Source organism: Phyllostomus discolor, chromosome 6 (genome assembly GCF_004126475.2).
Source record: "Phyllostomus discolor isolate MPI-MPIP mPhyDis1 chromosome 6, mPhyDis1.pri.v3, whole genome shotgun sequence".
In the NCBI taxonomy this organism is placed as follows: Eukaryota; Metazoa; Chordata; class Mammalia; order Chiroptera; family Phyllostomidae; genus Phyllostomus; species Phyllostomus discolor.
In genome coordinates this window covers 52567706-52575093 of record NC_040908.2, presented here as the reverse complement: position 1 = coordinate 52575093, position 7388 = coordinate 52567706, and the positions used below count along the sequence as shown (strand labels likewise).

The window sequence follows — 7388 nt, the reverse complement described above, 5'->3', positions numbered from 1 at the left end:
TCTGACACCAGACTAGAGAAGTGGGCGTGGCTGTGCCTGCCTTGTGGGGGCGCATCCAGCCGTCAGGGTGGGTACCCTACTTCCTTTCCCAGACTTTCTGTGAGAGGATTCTGTGGTAACCTAACTCTATTTTAGCTTCGCTTCCAGTAACAGAATGGACACCAGACCACGTTGGCATGTGTAATTCACCTTTTTAAAGTAATAGAGATTGTACTAATTTTTAATTTTTTTAAACAGTATTCATAAAATAATGAATGCTTAGTTGATTGAATGACTATGTCCTTATATATGAAATTAAATTGGTCTCATAAAAAAATCCTCTGAGAGTCAGTGTATGTCTGCAAGTAGCTAAATACATTTTAGATCAAGACTTTTTCGATGCTTGAATTTCATTTCCCTATTTCAGCTTCAATTTTTGAAGTATCATATTCCCTCATCATGTCAAACTCAAGCCACGGCTGACTCCACTTCTGAGCTTCTTTTCATCTGCTCTTCAGTCAAACAGAGATCAAACCTGATTCCTTTCACCTTGAACTTCGGTGTCGCTCCCAGCGTTTGGACCAGGGCTTAGGCTTCATTTTCACCTTCAGCTGAGGGAGAGATTAAAAAGGCGGCGGGGACAAATTAGGCTGGTAGTGAAAAGCAAAATTCTTCTAAAAGTTTTCATTAAGATGACTCTTATTTTACACTTCGATTTCCAGTTTGAAGCGTTCAACTTATACCTGATTGACAGGAACTTCTTGGCTAGATTCTCGTACTTCCGGCTTCATGTTAATATCGAAAGTGCTGTATTTCTGGAAGGGCGTCTCGTAAGTACAGCAAGCTGTCATCAGCCGTTTCTCCAGTTTGACCACCTGGATCTCCTGGATTCTAGGATTATAGAGTTCAAAGCAAATCTCAACACCTAAGAAGAGAAGGAAAACTTTCTTACAATCCAAGTCCAGATCCCTGCACAAGCCTCCCAATGCAGTAAAAGCTATTTCGTCAAGGAACAAGCACAGGGCAGGAAACTGCAGGTACAAAATGTGGCGTAAATTTCAATCTTTAAAGTCAAAAGAATGATGTCTTCTATAAATACATTGAGACAACACCTCTTCAATTCTGACAGTATTACGTGGAGAAAATTTGAGTAAATTTTCCACTGTCATGTAGTTTATTTCCCAATTATTTAAACAGAGCTCTGTCGTCTACACTAAGAGCAAGAGGATCAATGATGCAAAAAAGAGTAGGTACATTTTTAAATTCTAACTGGTTTAGAAGCCCTCGTAAGGATAGCTTCATTTTTGTTTTTTTGCTTGTTTAAACACTCTGGAGCTTTCCGTAGGAAGCAACCTAAGAACAGTTTTTGATGTTTCCAAGATGCCACAAGTAACAACTTAATACATACCATCTGTATCTTCAAATGCTTATGGCAATAGTATATTCTAAGGTTTCCTGGAACAACCCCAAGAGGAACAGAAATAGTAAAATACATGATCTGTGTTAACATCCAGTGTTTAATACCAGGATTTAGTCCAGTACTTCCTGCACAACTACTCTGGTTCAGGCACTGATCTGGGAGCTGTGTCTACAGCAAAACCCGAACAGTAAGATCTCCTCCCACACAGCTGTCGATCTCCTGGATGACAGACACACCAACAACACAGGGTGACGACACTGTGGATGGGAAGAGGCAGCAGCTTTAGCATAGTCAGAGAAAGCCTCTCTGAAAAGGTGACATTTAAAACTGATACTACAAAGGGCCATGAATGCTCCAGGCAAGAATGGGAAATGCTAAGGCCCTGGGGTCTTAACAAACTTGCCCTGTTTGAAAAACCTGGAAAAGGCCCACTTGTCTGGAGCATGCTAACTGGTGAGTCAGGAAAGTGAACCAGCGATACCGCACAGCTGCAAGGAGGAGAAGGAGGTAGCAAGGACAAGAGCAGTAGCAATGGAGATGGAGAAATTGACAAAATTGGGATACACTTTTTGGAGACTGAGCTATAAAAACCTGCTGATTGAGTGTGTGAAAGAGAATTAAAAACAGCTCCTTGGCTCAGTGGATTGAATGCCAGGCTGCGAACCAAAGTGTCGCAGGTTCGATTCCCAGTCAGGATACATGCTTGGGTTGCAGGCCATGACCCCCAGCAACCACACAATGATGTTTCTCTCTCTTCCTTCCCTCTCTAAAAGTGAATAAATAAAAATCTTAAAAAACAAAAGCTCCTAACCTTTTTATTAAATGGGTGAGGGGTGGTATCATTTACAGAAATAGGAAAAAAAACTTGAAAAGAACACATTGTGAGGGGAAATAAAGAGTTCTCCTTTGAACTTGTTTTATGCTTATAAGATATCCAAATGGAGATGCCAAATTGGTAGCTACATATGCAAATATGGAATTTGGAATTTTGGAAAGGGTTAATACTCAGGATATATATTTGGAAATGGTCATCATAAGGATGATACTTAAAGCCACTGGCCTAAAAATGAACCACCAGAAAAAGGGAGTATTAATGGGGAAGGTAACCTGCCTGTGCAGGTTACAGTCAAAATATACTGTAAAGAATGACAAGGAGATGCCCTGGCTGGTGTGGTCAGTGGATTGAGTGCCAACCTGTGAACCAAAGAGCCACTGGTTCGATTCCCAATCAGGAAACATGCCTGTGTTGTGGGCCAGATCAGGTCTCCAGTAGGGGGTGTGTGAGAGGCAACCACACACTGATGTTTCTCTTTCCCTTTCTTTCTCCCTCCCTTCCCCTCTGTCTAAAATAAATAAATAAAATCTTTTTAAAAAAGAATGACAAGGAGCTAATACTTTTGAGTATTGTGTCCAGCACCTCATGTACAACACCATGATCAACTGACCACAACAACCCCAGGAGGTAGAAACTCTTATCTCAATTTTAAAGAAAATCACACCCAGGTCTGTCTGACTCACACCTGTGCTGGTGTTTTCTATGACAAGGTTTCTGCAGTACATGACCGGACTGAAGCACAGCGTCTCTCAGGTCCCTGCAGGGTAAGAAAGGCAGCGACTGCTCTCATACGTTCAGTTCCTCCTGAACGCAGCACTCCGCTGGCTGGGGATCACACAGCACACAACACAACATAAAGAGTGGACACTTGACTGTTCCTGCCATTCTGATTCATAAGCTTTCTAAAATTTTACCACTTGTTCCTCTGCCTTATCAGGCATAGCTTACATAATTTTGCTTTTTAAAAAAAATTTCTCTGATCCTTATAAAACCCATCCTGTGGTGACTGCTGTTAACATAAAGCAAATAGGGGACCATTTGTTTTTAGGAGAAAGAACTCATAAAAACATCATTACGCTCAAAATGTTCTCAAGGGCTATTTGCGCCTCTAAAATGAATGTCCCCACACTGCTGTAGTCATTTCTCTCCTCCTGATATGCTGCCAGTTTGGAAAGCCCACCTCTAACAGCTGTTGTCCCTGCAGTAAAAAGAGCCTTCCAGGGAAAGCAAAGCACCACCTGTAGTCAGCCACCTTGATTTTCACACCTTCTTAGGCCACAGGGTCCACATCATCCCCTGGAGCCCCTTGCACTGTCAAGTTACAGATGTCTTATCCCAGTGTGCAGAAACAAAGAATCCTGAGAGGACACTTTCCAGAAAACCAAAATAATAAAGTGAACCCCACCTACTTGTCCTTCAATAGTATTCCTAAGGATAAAAGTAGCTCCAAGTCCCGTTCCTGATCTCTGGATGCAAATCCCCAGAAACTGGCTGGTTTTTCCCACTGGCATATGGGTCAGCCGTAGTAACACGAAGAATGCTTCCTACAATTCAGAACGCAGAAACAAACAATAGCACTTCTAGGTAACTGTGTGACTTCCTACAGATTTTGGTATAATGTTAGAAATAAGAACCTCATATAGGTAAAACCCAGGTATATGAAAACAACCTTCTCTATGCCAAGAAAACTAACCCTCCAGTCACTAAGAATAAAAGCCTTCAGCCCTTACTGACCAACATAGAACTCTGGAATGTGGAGCACTTCTCTCCTTTCTAACATATCTTTTCTTTCTAGTTGAAATAGCAGAGGCTTTGTTCTCCCTCTTGGAGGAATGAATTCAGGACTCAAGAATCTGCAGGAAAAAAAATTAAAGCAAACTTTAAAGGCCATTAAAAAAGAATCTGTTGCTTTTTTTAAAAAAAAGATTATGATTTGAAGCATTTTATTCTTCCTTCTCTAAATAAGAAAAATTTATCTTATTACTAAAATTGTTGTCAGTGCTTATGAAAATAGCTAATAATCCTGGGTACTTGCCTAGCATTGTGTTAAAAGCACATCAATAGCATAATTTCATCCTTACAACAACCAGGTGGTTTGGTGTCATTGTTTCCTCTTCAAGATGAAAATTAAGCTTGGAGATAAATAACTCACTTGTTATTAGGTTAGCTATAAACTCATCAAGTCAAGATTTAAACGTCTGTCAGACTCCAAAGCTGTGACCATAACCATGGGTTGGATTGCACATGTTGTAATAAACTATGTTGGAAAAGACACAAACATATAAATAATCAAACTGACTTTAAAAAATAATTGCCCAGTCTCCTGAACTGATTTAAACTCACTTTAATGTTAATCTACAGGAAGTGTAAATGACATTACAATGCAAATTCATGTCCCTATCACCCATCTCAAGAAATAAATGATCAATGTGGTTGAAGCCCCTGTGCACCTATCTACCCCTATAATTACTGTGCTGTAATTAAATTTGGCGATGATTATTCCTATGAATTTCTTCATTTTCTCAATTCCCTACTTAAAAAATTTTCAAACCTACCAAACGTTGAAACAATATACAATGAACATCCAAATAACTTCACCTACTGCCAACATTTACATATTTACTTTATATACACATATACATACCTAATTTATATATATACCATGATTTTTTCCTGAACTATTTGAAAATGACAAGCAGCAAGGCACTTCATCCTTCAGTACTTTAGAAGGTATCTGCTACGAACAAGGATATTCTCTTACATTTATCACAATCCCTTTATGACACCTAAGAATTCCAGCATTAATTAAAATATATAATCTAATACATAGTGCATATTTAAATACACTTAACTGTCCTGGAAAAGGTCTCATAGCTGTCTGCTGCCCAATCTAAGCTACAAACCAGCTTCACACACTGTGTCTGTTGTTCGTCTCTTCAGTCTCTGAAACTAGAGCTGCTCCCCATCTTCGTATTTTTATAACACTGACTTTTTTGAAGAGTCAAAGCCTGTTGTCTTATAGACAGTCCCTGGAATCTGGATTTGTTTATTGTTTCCACATGCTTAGACCAAGGTTAAATATTTTTGGTAAAAATACTACAGAGGTGATGATGTGATCTCACTGTGCCACATCAGGAGGCACATAACCTCTGCTTGCGGAGCTATTGGGAGAGCTAGGTTGGATTGCTCTGTGAAAGTGGAGAATTTCCCCTGTATACTTTTTGTCCTTACATATGCATATATATGTCTAGGCAATATAAAAATGCTATCATACTATATCAATTCTTCTGTAGGTTGCTTTTTTCACATGTATTTTTGAAGTTCATGTTAGCTCTAGTTCATTCACTTTTCACTGCCATATAATAGCCCACGTGCTGACAGATATCTAGGTTACTTAATTTTTTTTTACAAACAATGCTTTTGTGTGCATCTTATACATATCTTCTCATACTTATTACTTTTTTATACCCTTCTGGATGGAAAAGTATACACAACATCAAACTTACTAAATTGTGTTAAATTGTTTTCCAAAGTTGTTACACAATTTATATTTCATTTTACTGGTTACATTAAGTGCTGCTATTTAAGGAAGCTATTTCTTTTTCCACATTAAAAAAAGTTGGATAAAAGTCTTTTCTTAATTTCTAAATTCCATAAATTCAACTTTATTTCAACTCAGGACCACGGAATATTTGAAATGTTAAACACACACACAGGCAGAGATAATCCAATCAACAGCCCAGAGTCCCTCCACAAAGCCTATACTCACATCACATACTCCGCTCCACACCCCGCCAATTGGCTTTTTAATTAGGTCTACAGAAACACTAATACCTTCAAATCTGGGAAATCCCTATCTGAAGTTCTAATTTAATAAAACTGCAAACAAAGTTCAGTTCAGCTTGGAAGAAGCGAGGAAGGCAAGCTTGAGTTGGGTGTGCTTTACGTATGAGGGCTCAACAACAATTGGATCCACGAGTTCCTGCAATGGGAGTTTCAGACCCGGATTTAGAGCCCAGACCTAAGCGAATACAGGTTCCTGAGCGCAGACCCAAAAAGAAAGAATCATGCCCAAGCCCCTGCTTCACCTGGTTCTCTCTCGCGTGGGACGGCGCTTGTCCACGATGACGGGTTTTTGGAGGCGGCTGGAACGCGCCGGACTGGGAAGGTCCAGTGCTCTGCTGACGGCCCGGCCCCACGCGGGCCCCTGCGGGAACAGAAAGCAGAGATCAAGGATGCTGGAGCCTGCCCTGCCCTTCTGGGGAACCCCGCAATCTCCCCAGCTTGAGGTCCTACGAGGGTCCTCCACCGAGGTTACTCCAGACTTTCACGCTCGCCTACTGCCACCCTCGCCCTGCAACCCTTCTGCTCCTCGGCTCTCAAGCCTCAATCCACTTACGGCAGGCGACAGAGGCCCGCACGGGGAGCAGCGCCCTGGAGGCTCCAACGCTCCGGGTCAGTCCAGTTGCTGCTCCACAGACCCGTGCAATGGAAGCCGCCATGCCTGCTCGCACAGGTAAAGACTACAACTCCCAATAATCAGTGGGTCCAGAGCGTGGCCTACTACAGCCCTATGGCAGCTGCTGTGGGACAAAATAGCCACGTCTTCCACCGCTCCGCGCGGGGAGGTTGGGGGGGGGCCTCCCCCGGTCTCCTACTCTACCTCGCCTAGACTTTTTACGAAAAGTGAGTATTTCCCCTAGTTCCCCATAATGTACCAGTGATAAGCCTATACAGGGGTGTTCTTACAGCCTAGAAAGCTTTTGTCCACCTTTGAATTAGCTCAGTCTTCACTTTCTCAGGCAAGTCTTCACTACGTCAAAACCCCATTATGGGCTCTTATCCTTACTAGGTACCTTCTGTTAGCAGCTCTTACATCATTTGCAATTTTAATGTTTAATTTAGTTTTTAGTTATCTGTGGAATTGTTGGGTTAGTGTGTAGCTACGCCATTATACTGTAAGCTCCACAAGGGCATTTTTTTTACAAACAATACTTTTGTGTGCACTCTTATACATATCGTGAGGTTGCCTTTTGTTTACCATTTCATCCCATCACCTTACCTGGCTCTCAGTCTTTGTGGAATGCAAGGAGAATAAAATAGATCCTGACAGGACAGTTGGCACAAAGTCCCTGAGACGGCAGAGAGCATTAT

General features: G+C 41.3%; 1 pseudogene; it reads right to left on the bottom strand.

Moving 5' to 3' along the window:
* Positions 1-364: 364 nt before the first annotated feature.
* On the bottom strand, positions 365-6785 carry LOC114500507 (annotated as a pseudogene).
* Positions 6786-7388: the final 603 nt, after the last annotated feature.